At 32.4% G+C, this 13298-nt stretch overlaps 1 protein-coding gene across 8 annotated transcripts in view; it reads left to right on the forward strand.

The window, feature by feature from the left end:
- LOC132944332 (potassium voltage-gated channel protein Shaker) overlaps positions 1-13298 on the forward strand; it is a 205207-nt gene that overhangs the window by 129127 nt on the left and 62782 nt on the right. Inside the window, exon 1 of one of the 8 annotated variants that reach the window (XM_061013623.1) lies at positions 1602-1945. The exons of the other annotated variants lie outside the window; for them this stretch is intronic. The gene's annotated coding sequence lies outside the window, so the exon portion shown is untranslated. Of the gene's footprint in view, positions 1-1601; positions 1946-13298 lie in introns of those variants that run through there. 8 annotated transcript variants of the gene reach the window in all.

Below are 13298 nucleotides of genomic sequence, written 5' to 3' on the forward strand. Positions count from 1 at the left end.
AACGCTCGCTGCAAACATTACCGGATCGTAAGAAGTTATGACTCTGAGACATGACTCCGTTTCGTTGGATGTCGGAATGTCAACGCACCGTAAAGCGCCCGGATTTCAATATTACACGCTCCCTTACGACGACGCGTGAAACCGGTTTTGTCGACAGTCATAATATGTACCATGGTCAGAGCTGTAGACGGGATTTATAACGCGGTATAATATGCACGATGGGCAAATTCTACAGCGGAAATCGTTTTGCAGTACAAACGGAAACGTTTGAAACGTTGAAATTCGTAAGCGCTTGGTGTGGTATATGAATTAACCGTGGTATAAGTCATAAATAATTATACCACTGGATTACCTTGTGATATAGGTCCGTGATAACACAGATAGTACACCAGATTATGATATATATACGCTGTGTTTAGGTAACCGGGTGTCTAGGTGCCATGGGTGCCCGTGTACATATAGCGTACACGGACCCATCCGTGCATTATATTCAATACCCGGAAAAAGTCCCAACAGTGAAGCTAACGTGAAAAAAAAAATCGTAAATTATTTACAGTGATGCCCGCGTGGCCACTCGTTCGCTGCGCTGCGCTCGGACAAAAAAAAACAAAAATATCCCTTGACTTGTTGTGTTATTGTGTGACTGTGATCGTAACATATACAATTTTATTATCAAGCCGGGTTCATGTCGTGTAAAATAATCACAGTTACCAAACAATACCGCATACCTAGTTGAATACATTCAACTTTTGACCGTGTGATTACATTTATACGCGGAAAAGTGATAACTAAAAAAAAATTATATTTTATTATTACCTGGTGCATTTTGGTAAAAACATAAAAACACGACACGGTGTAGTGTGAATCCGTCTTTACTTGTATAAAATGTTTGATATTATTATACTACGGTAGCCTACCGTCGGTAGGTATTGGAACTGAACAGATAAAACGCTGGGTCATAGCGTTCGCAATGTTTCAATGTTTGCAAACGTTTACTTCAATGTTTAGCAAACAGACACTAACAGTCCTAATTTCTCTGTTATCAAACGTTTCCAACGCTTTAAGGTGGGTTTTCACCATATACGTATTACGTGTACGTGAATATATTAACCGCCATGAACGGTCTCACAAACGTTTCGCACCGGTATAGATGGGTTAGATCGGTTAGGATTGGTAACATATTAGTATACCTCATATATTCTTATGTTATCAATATTGTTATCAATATAGAGCCGTGTACACGAAAAAGTATCATGGTAATCATGGTATCATGGTTGAGCATGTGGCAAGTACGCATAAACACTCCAGTCCATCAACACAAACACTTGAACCAAGGGACAAGGGTGGTTCACATTACACCGTGTCGTGTCGTGTCGTGTTTTTAATGATCGTGTACCTTCGTTTCGTGCGTTTTCTATGTTCGCACCAAAAAGCAATACCAATAATGCCGAAATCCTTATCAATTATATCACTTTTCTGCACATATATTATTCAACTAATAAACGGTAGACGGTAGCGTTTGGTCACTGCGGTATCGTGAGATAAATAACGACATACCATATGGTATATCTCAATTGAACCACGTAGTTCAGCCAATCAGAGAAAATTATTTCGCCAGCCGTTTTCTTGATGTCCGTCAATATACCTTCCGGCTTCCGATTTTTAGTGGCGTGCAGTTTGAATGTTTTTCGTTCGCAAATCTCGAAGCTGGCAGCCATAACACATGCACAATATAATATGTGGTATATTCGCGTGAGTGGGTAACCGCGATATTTGTCGCCTATGGCCTTTAACAACGAGTCCCGTTTATCGTATCGACCGATTCCCGATAAAACCGTTTTCGATCCGCGTGTGCGTACATACAATAACTATAATATTAGTGGCATGCAGCGCGATGAAATGATCCGGCGAATCGCTTCAGCTGTTTTCAAAAGATTACGTCAAGGTAGTATGCACCATATATTTTGTTCACATAGGTACCATTATTTAGAATTTATCGTATTAACGCATAAAAATATGTGTGAATTATGTCAAAGGTTTGTAAACACCAAGTAATATCTTGGGAAAATGGTTTGCGTTACACGCAGTCAAACGGTTTTAATTTATCGTATAAATATTGTTGTAGGTAGGAAATAAATTGATAGATAATAAATTGTCGCTTTGTGTATTATTCATAAAGAAATATCCTGTAATGTATATCAAATATATTATTATTATTATTATTATTATTACTATAGACACGTTGTAGCGGTATTATTTTGTTGCCGACAATGGTATAATTATGTTGATAGGGCACGAACTTGGTGGCACCGAAAAACAAAAGCACAGCGTCACGGTTGGCGCGAAAAACGAAGCGTTTACTCCAAATGTCGTCTCCATAATATTATAATGTATTCGGGTTAGCTACGCCTCTGAGCTAATACTTTATAAAAAAAAATAAATACATATAACCACGTATAATTTCAACCAATAACATGGTTAACGATTAAAATATTATTATGCACGCCATAGATGAATATTTTTTATTTTGGGTGTAGGGGGCTAGGGCGTGCTCAGCACCCCCAGTTATGAAATTTACACACTTATACAAAATATATTATGCCATTTGTTAATAATAACATTATTGAGGACATTATTAAGTATTTGATTATTCAAATGGGTGGGGGGAGGGTATCGTAATCATAAAACTGATTGAAAAAATAAGGGGCTTCCGCATCCATAGTTTTATATTTAAATTGCGTAAATTATTCACGCTGCAGTAGGCGGACAATAATTTTCGTCTTCATTTGGCTTCGGCTCTTTGAGTTGTATTCAATTAGCATTCACATAAACATAATATGTATTAAATAGTATTATATATTATATTGAATGTATTCATAGTATTATTACTCAATAATAATATATAATATACCATAAAATATATAACAAAGTATATAACAAATCAAATTTAACGTTAAACAAAATGATCATGGATGTAATTAAGTGTTTTAAATTGATTTAAGTTATTTATTATTAATTATTATTAATTATCATTAATTATTCATTTTATGTTATATAGGCCTTTTAGAGTGGCCAAAATAATTCCCTATAATGTTATGATATAAAATAAGACTAAGTCTCGAATAATTAAAAATTAAAATATAAAATATAAATTGTATAATATTTCTACGTGGGTAATATTTTTAAACGCCACTTTTACGTGTATATGGTGGTAAAGTTTTGCTTTTATAGTGTTTCGAGTGTTTTTTTATCCACTCCACCGTCACTCTGTGTTCTATTACTATGTATAAGTGGTATGTATGTATAATATAACATACGCGAGCCCTTACTCTTTTTAACGAACCTCGTATTGTGTTCTTTATATAGGTTGTTAAAACGATCATAATATATATATTGTGGTGTATTCATGAGTATTTTCGATGACTGATGGGAAGGAGGACCACGTTAAATTCCCAAAACTCTACAGACAACATTTTAAAAATTCGTCTGTACAAGATTAAACGTTATAATATAATAATATGTAACTTTATCTTATAATATTTCACACATTAACATTTTCCAAAAAATCATCTGCTTATCAATTTACAGTAAATAAAGTGAGTTATTATTTAAAAAAAGATGTTTGTGTTGCCACAGGACACTCCGAAGACGTTGTAAAAATGTATATAATTCAAAATAAGATCCTTAAGTATATGTATTCAAAAGTTCCAAAAATCAGTATTTGAATAAATTGATAATTGAAGGGATAACTGCGAGGGGAGGGGTGAGCATTGAGCACTGAGCAATGATCATACTTGATAAATCACTCTCTATATTACTAAATTCAACCAAAACTGCAATGATGCATACACTAGAAAACAAAATAGGGATGAAGATGAGTATACCTATATTCTATAACATATAGTCTGAAAACCCCAAAAGACGCCATTGGTCACTTACGAGTCGTTACTAACTAGATTAAAAGTCTTGTTCTAACAAGTTATAGTATAGACTATATGTCTGTATAGGTAATAAGTTATTATTATAATTTATCAATAGGTATATAAATACCTATACCATTTATCCATTATATACGATTATGGGCTGTCGCATCGGACCGAAAGTTGTATTACTTGTAATCTGTATTACTAAATAGTAAAAAGGTATATAAAATATTAATACTTTTCAATGTTAAAATTGCATATGTACGAATCGTGTTTGATATTAACTCTACTGTTACCATATTAAGACTGTTTATATTAATTGTCTGTGATACAGATGCCAGAAGTTGAGCAGTTAAGTTCCTAATAGGCTATAATATGCCACAATATATTTGATCCCCATTAATTCAATATTATTTATTGGTAGGCCATTAAACGCGGTTAGCGTACATTAATTTTGATATATTTTACCAAACTACTTTGTTTATTTTTTTCGAAACTGTGATGTTATTGCGGGTGTCATGATGGGGATGTTCTATTTTCCGGTCGTGCGAACACGATAGCATGTAAATTGTACATACTATTATTATGTTATACTCATATCCCCGAGCTTAGGTATAGTCTACGATTCCTAATATATACGCGTAGTGTGTACATGTAGTTTATATGTACACATAATAATAATAATTTATTATTATTATTAAATGGTGCAAGACTTAATTTACTTGTCTGTCGGTGAGAATATGAGTATAAGAGAGAGACGAATTTGCCACGTCCGCTTTGTATATTATATACAATATACATATAGTATTATAACAGTAAAAAAGTATTTATATATACACAGTATATACCTTCATAATATAATATTATACGCGTTGATACCCTGCCTCACAGGTTACGCCTTTTAACGATTATACCCGCGTCCAAATGTCACGCGATAACATTTCAAACATGACCTTTGATATTATTATTATTATACTGTATAATGTGTATAATATTATAATACATATTATAAATATGGTGAATATACCAACGTATCAACGACAATAATTTTACAAACGTACGGTGAATTCCAATAAAATGTGTGGACGTTCTATCTTTTACAAACAGTAAATATAGGTACCTACTAAAAAAAAGGAATGAGTCATGATATAACTGTATAAGACGTGCGTAAAATTAAGTTTAGTCTTATTAGGATGGCCATGATTTATAATAATGTTTTATATCCACCAACGTCGTGAAATTAACAACCATAGATAATACAATATAATTATGACTTAAAACATTATACTACTTTATACCGTTGCATAATTGGCATAATATAAATATTATACACAATCATGTTATTACATATCTTAACATACTCAATACTCGCACTCAGATGTCATATCAATTTGAGTGAATTTTCTGTAAAAGCGAATAGGTTTCTAGGGAGTTTCTGATCGCATCCGGTTTTAATTGTAAAAACTTTAGTACGATACTATAATAAAATACATAATGAATACGATAAAGTTATTTTTTCGTCATCTTAAAACTTGAAAGTGTCTGTATTAAGTTTAAAAAACAAATTCAAAGCGAATTCAGTTATTATGAGTTTTCCTAACCCCTGGTACCATATTTTTAGCTTGTTAAAAACTTCCGGACTTATACAATATATTATATACGAATAATAACGTTATAAATTTAAAATTATAAGATTATATTATACCAATTCGTAGAACATAAATCGCATGGCACAATGATCTAATAACCGCTCCATATACCTATACATCCATATACTATAGGTACACGTGGTATTTCAATTTACTTATTTTTTTCAACTAATTCGTTTGAACACAATATGTAAAACTTAGATTTTTGTATAAAATATTATATAAGTTATGCTTGCGTGTACAGTGTTTTTCTAAACGTCACTTGTGTTGGGGTGAAAATAGCGCATAATATTATATTAAACATTTAAAAATGATTTAATTTAACGAAAAATATTTACATTCTGTAGCAAATAGTTTAGTAACAGAAATGAGATTGACCTTACAATGATGTTTTTTTCTTTATTATTGTAAGAACCTATATTTTTCGTGAAGCGTTTGCCGGTAGAAAGAGTGCTTGCTGATATTCACATAATATATAACATTATTACAAGTACATTTTATATAGATAAAATACATATATTTATATTATATACATATTGGAAATTTAGTTTGAATAGTATACTTTGAACTTGGAAGGGATCATTTTTAAGTTTTTATAGATAGTTTCTCCGAGAGTAAAGAAATAATATACTATACCTATCGACTAAAGCCAAAAAATGTCAACGAGTGCAAATTTGACCGATCTCAGCTCAAAACTGTATTTCTAATACGAACATTTATCATTGCATTTAAATATAACACCACAACACACTTATACACTATACTTTAAACAATAATGTAATATATTAAATTCTACGCCGAGGGGAGCGAAGCGTGACGAGTGCCTTGAGACGCACCCATTCTCTATGTAACGACATGTGGCGTGTATACTTTTTAATATAAATATTTTACATTTGATTTTAAACAAAAACAATGCGTTATTTTATAACGTCATATTATTGATTTAAATCATCCACGTTACGATCATGTCATATTTAAAAATAGCGAGTTGAAATAATACTATTAGTAAATAAAGTGCAAATAAATACAAATTATATTCACTTATTTTGCGTAGTCATATTATTTGATTCGATATTTGATTCTGATACAAGCCCGCTAAAAATTTAAATAGTTTTATGTAATATATTATTCCCATTTAGTTTTGAGACTAAAATATAATATCGTGATATCGTTGTTATAATTTCATAAATTGAAGTATATACAAATAAATTTGTAACTGCACGCGATTGCAAGGTCTGCAGTGCGGTATATTACATTACACAGTTAGGTAGGTATACGTGTTTAAGTTTAATAATGTGTAACGCAATTCGAGTGCATTTAACGTCGACATTGAACAATAACAATAACTTGTGATATAAACGATAACGATAATTGTAACGAATACATGAAAAGCCGTAAAACGCGGACGTTATTTTAGGTATCGTATTATTATAATCCAATAGTATTTATGCATAATCAATGATAATATAATAGTATCCAATGAGGGGATTATAGTAGGTATTACAGAAGTGCAGTATTGCGTATTCGTGCTGTTCATAATTTAAATAGAATATAATTTTAGCTCTTTTTGCTATTATTATTTCAATAAACTACCTACCCAAGAAAATATTATTTTCCAATCCCTACCTACGATACGATTTCTACACATAATAGATATTTGACTGATCGAAAGGAAAATATACAGAGCAAGCAATACAGAAATACAGACTAACTTCGATCGTCACCATGTAATCCAGTGAATTTCAAAATATTATAATATTATATTTCTATAAGTACCTTTGAAAGTAGTAAATAAATACATCGTGGCGTAAAAAATTTTAAACAAAATCAGCTGGCTTACCTACCTGGCCTAAATATATTGTATAATCTATAATTATAGGGCGTTTGTGTGTTATTCTGTACCTATGTAGGACTTGCTCAGAAGTTAATATAACAACTAAATCAGCTAGAAAATATTAAATGATTAACAAATAAACAGACTATTGATATTAATGTCTTTTTACGTTATTGAATTTCGAGTTTTAGTAGAAAATAAATAAATTTTATAGACTATAATATTTAGTCCTCCCACCACTCATAACCATTGAATGTAAAATGTAAAATCAAAACCACCAATTAAAACAATTAAATTATAACTCATTACCATAATAAAATGTCACTATCGTATATTTATTCTATGTCTACATTTATTAAATATTATAGGTATAATGTGACGCTCAATGGATCGTTAGTAGTATTTTAATGATTAGAACAATATAGTATAATAATTATTATTTAATACTACAATGACAACACTCTAGGTAGTCAATTCGGGTACTTATAGAATTTCTGTATATCCATTTTGATGATATTTTATTATATTTATTTTGGAGGATATTGGTATATTATGATATCAAATGTAAAATTATTCTAAGTAAATTCCCATTAAATCTTAAAACCACACCCTATAATTATATTAATATAATATACGTAAGGCATAATACAGTTCTTGGGTTTTATAATGACAGAAACATTCTGATTTAAACGAAAAAATTGATTTTATTTTTACAGTTTGTTAATGTTTTTTTTTCCAGTTATAGAAGTCTGATTACCATCAGCGAAACAGTAAAATGTTTATAGCCGTTATTCCTAAACGATGTTCTTGTTCACCCCGTTCAATGATAATACAACTTTCAATGACAATCTAAATATATATCATAATAATATTATGATTTTTGAGTGCGTCTAGAAAGTTTTTGAACTCTTGTTTTGTGATCACTCATAATAACATTATAAAATGCGCAATGATTAAATATTAATTTAATTTAATTTAATTAATGAGATGTATTTTATGTTTTTACTACCTATGTATAATTATAATATTGAGTGTGGTTTCATCCATCACTTTATGACTTTATTATTAATTCTAATCGTTGTATGTTATCGACTATCGTATACAGTATACTTACTATTATACTGATCCTTACTAAAAATGTAACATTTTCAAACTTTGAAACACTACTGCATCGATTTGTTATTAATTACTTTTGTTGTATTTTGTATTATATACCAAGGTGTTCTTATTGTATATACTTTGTATGCATAATAATCAATAAATTTGAAAGCTCGTTCAGTTTCACATTATTTCCTAACATGTATTAATATAGATTATAATGATTATGTTATTTAACTATGTAAAGTATTAAGTATTAATAAAATATTAATAAATAAATATTAAAGTATTAATACACTTTTATTTACGTTATAGCGGTTTCAGTTTCTTACTTTTTAACTTACCAATAATAATATTTTCGCTTATTTGGATAGACGTGTTATTTGTGTTTGAAAATCGTGTTTAGGGCTCGTTCCGTGTTCGCTTTGGATATTTTTTTTTATAATACATATTATGTAAACAATAGTTTACATACCTCGTGCTACTGTCCGTCAATTGTGTGTATTATGGTGTACGACAATATTGTGGTATCGTGAAGATATTATTGTAAGTGTATCATAACAATATCAGAATGTTATTTTATCCGTTTCCGACAAAGAAACTCTGCAGTCTGCAGTGTAACATTTACCTCGGACCATTATCGTCGTAATAGTTACCAAGTATTGTGGCTGTAGAATTAACTTGTGGTATTATTTTTTTAGCGTGGAAGTTAAATAAAAATATTTGATACTTCGCGACGGTTAATACTCCAGTATATTTATTATTATTATTATTATTTTAACTGTATACAATCTTGTCATGAACTCGTTTACGATACGATGACAAATGCAGATTCTTCATGCACTAAAGCCGCAGGTTTGACAATATTACTATAATCTGTTATAGTTTGGCCCCAGGGCCATATATATATATACTAAGAATCAAGGTTTATTGATTCAAATAGTTTGTCCCTTAAACACATACACACACACACACACACACACACACACACACACACACACACACACACACATATACACAAATACTTACAAACATACAACATATATTCACAGAGTGAATAAGCGTTGTTGTATATTATATTATAAGGCTTGCTAAAATGTCAAGCATATATTTCTTATGAAAAATTAAAACTAAATTCTATTCGAATTTACTGTGGTATATATTATTTAGTTATACATTTATTGTACTATATATATTAGGGCATACAACACCCCGTGCATTGTTATTATACAAACATGTTTCTAACGTTCCGTCATTCCGGACTTCTTCTAAACGGCGAACTCCCGTTGTCTGAAACACCTCCTCGAAATACACAAACACTAATCGTATTTAATCTTATAAATATGTAAATATTCATATAAATCGTGCACGCCGAACCTGCAGCAGTGACTATTTTCAGAGTTGCAATCCGTGTACCTTGACAAATACTATTTCTGTGATAGACTTGAGGATTTTCCGTTTAAATTTAACGATGTAACTTTTGGTAATTTTATAGAGCAATGTAATATGCATAATTTCCCTGGGCGTTATATCGAAAATAAACACGGCGCTTGTTCAAAATTGTACAGGAGTGAAAACAAAATTTAATCGTTTGACTGTTTGAGGTTACTATTACGGACGTCGGACGTGTATAACTTGGTACTGAGAATACATATTTTTCATATGAACAATGAATGTATCTAGTCACAGGAATCGTGCTGTTTAATGGATATAACGTTTAGGATAACAATCTGCAGTTGTACGGTTAAAGCTCTTGTTCGAAAAGAACGTCACTTTATTATATGCAAATATACGGTGTCTTCTATAATTGTACGCCCACATATTATATAGTATAATATAATAAAATATCACTGTACACAAAAACGCGCACACGAACGAGTGATGAATATCACGAAATGCTGCTAAAAATAGACGTTTTCCCGAGAATATCCATTTCCACAAACATAATAATGTATTATAATTTAATACGATTTGATGGGCGTGGCTATAGTCCTGCAGGATGTGCATATAAATATAATATGTCTATATACGTAAATACGACTGCTGCAGCTGTGCGTACCATCGTGCACTACATAATATAGTATATAATATAATATATATAATATATATATAGTTGCGTGGTGTGTGTCTCCGTATCTCTGAGTGTGAGTTTGTGTGTGTACGTCGATATTGCTAGCGGCGCACACCGTTCGGAGATTATATTGCTTTTTTCGAATCTCGTCGAGAATATAATACTTTCGTTTTTCGATCTCGCCCGCGTAACTACATTTATATATAATATACACTCAAGTTTATCCATCCTCGTTATCTTGTCTTATTTTCGTTCCTCTTCGTCCTTATATCTCTCTCTAAGTCTCTCCCTTCCTCTCTCTACGACCACCAAGAAATGTGAATAATATTTGCGGATACGGGGAGATTATTACAATAATATATTATACGATTGTAATATTATACATAATATACGCGTAGGTGTAACGATACGATGAAAGTGTATCTACAGAGACGAGGGGTAGGAAAAAACACTCGATATAATAAACGAAAATCTATAAAGGTCACGTACAGTCGAATCGGCCGGCCGTGGAGTGTACGGAGTCGCCGCGGATACGTCTTAAACGTGACATCGTGTATACACGTCTCAATATTATAATAACATTATAGCCACAGCCGACGACAATCGTAATAATAATAATAATAATAATAATAATAATAATAATAATATGTATTATGTTAAAGTTGATAACGACTAAAATGATACAAGTGATAATCATAATTATTATATTAACAATAATGACCGGTCGGTGGCAGGAGGTGGGGGTGTATGTGCGAGGCGCGCAGAGTTCATTGAGTGGCGATCGTGCGTGTATGAATGAAAGCACCGTCGAGGGTTGCGCCGTGTGCACGCGGTATACACAACGACGCCGCCGCGCTGGTCGGGGTACCAGCGAGTGGGTGGGTGGGTGGTGGCGTCGACTGCGTTAGGCGGAAACGGTCCGGACCGCGGCTGAGGAGGCCCCGAGAAACGGCAGCGGCGGCGGTGGCGTATTAAGTGGGTGGGAGAGCAGCGACCACGGCTCCCCTCCCCCTCTCGCGTGCCCTATCGATCGGGCGCACCGCTGCCGCCGCCGCCGCCGAGCAGTTCACCTCGACGCCGCCGCGTACCGGCAACACTCGAGCGACCGGGCCCGGAGCTTATGTGCGTGCGTGTTTGCACTCCCGGCGACGGACAGATGGACGGATGGACGGAGACGCGCGAGATAGACAAACCATAAGATTTAATCTCATTTGAACCCTCGGAGTATTAAATACGAATTTACGACAAGTACCCACTACAGTGATATAGGTGTGGTTACGATTATCGACGAGTTTGATGTATTATAATATTATGATAACGAGTATTTATATGCTCGATATCAGCGGGGGTGGAACGTAAAAAACGGTAGCTATAAGCGACTGGAATACCCCAAACAATGAGACCATTTAATGGTATTCTGGGCTGAAGTGGCCAGTTATTATCATTATTATTATTATTATTTCGTTAGGCAACAGTAACACCAGTAACATTAATATTAAAAAATACGAGTTCCTAGGATATCGACTATAATATATAATTTAAATTTCTCAGATACCTAATGACAATATTATATTATATAGGTACCCTTATATATGTTGTCAAATCTATATTTATATGTCTAAAGTTTTTATCCACTCAGTGGACTCGGTTTTAACTTAGTTTATACCATTGATGCCCACCGTGAATTTTCATCTTATACTTTCGTCTGTGCCTCCGCTTCGTGGCCTGTCTGCTGTTCCCACAATCATATTCTTTGTCATCCTTTATTTTCCACTTGTACATCATATAATATTATTATGTTTTGTGATCACCTATTATACTATTTAGGATTGATCATTGTATGGTATCCTATATCAGCTCCGTAAAAAAAACGGTTGAGTCCACTCATTCTATCTTTCTTTGGTCCATGGTGCTTTTCTTGACTTTTATCTTATCTCTAGAAAGTTTTCAAATTGTTTGAGGAGTATAATATTTATATGGTAGGTATCAGTTTTAACTCTTAATAAAAAGTCTCAAATGCTTCATTCCTTCTAATTTTTAGTTGTAAAATTCTAGAAAATATTGGCAACCGTGGTAATAGTTTTGGTTACTCCACTCCACTTATTAACAGCATGACACTGTTTATCTGTGTGTTATATAAAAGAGCGCTATTTGACCAAACCGGAGCTACAGTGGCGAATACTAACGTTATTGTTGCAGTTCTTAGGGTATTAATGTTCACTTCCCATCCAGTTCATGCTAATTTCAGTGTTATGTTTACTCATGTTATCTTTTATAATATATTATGTATAATTTTACTCATAATTACTTTGATGTAAAGTCATAATTTACCATTTTTTTGTTAGATTCTCTAATGTTTAGGTAGAATCTGTATCTCTCTCAAATCTTTTCAAGATTTGTTATTAGGCTCCATATTCTGTTAAAGTATCTTTTCAACACGTTGAGGTAGTTTCTTAGAATCCCCTCTCCTTCTTCCAAATCTTTACAGGGGTGTGTCATAAATATATGTTACCGGAAATATTGACATTTAGGATATGATGACAGTTCCTAGGAAATGTTGACAATTCCCAATAACGGAAGGAAATAATATCATTGCTTAGTATATGTTATAATTTCCTAACTATATCAGGCAAAGATGCCATATATTTTTTAGATATTTTAATTTAATGTCTCTAATTTAAATATTACTTTTATCAAACATAATTATTAATTACCCTACTATT

This window comes from Metopolophium dirhodum, chromosome 5, assembly GCF_019925205.1.
Source record: "Metopolophium dirhodum isolate CAU chromosome 5, ASM1992520v1, whole genome shotgun sequence".
NCBI lineage: Eukaryota > Metazoa > Arthropoda > Insecta > Hemiptera > Aphididae > Metopolophium > Metopolophium dirhodum.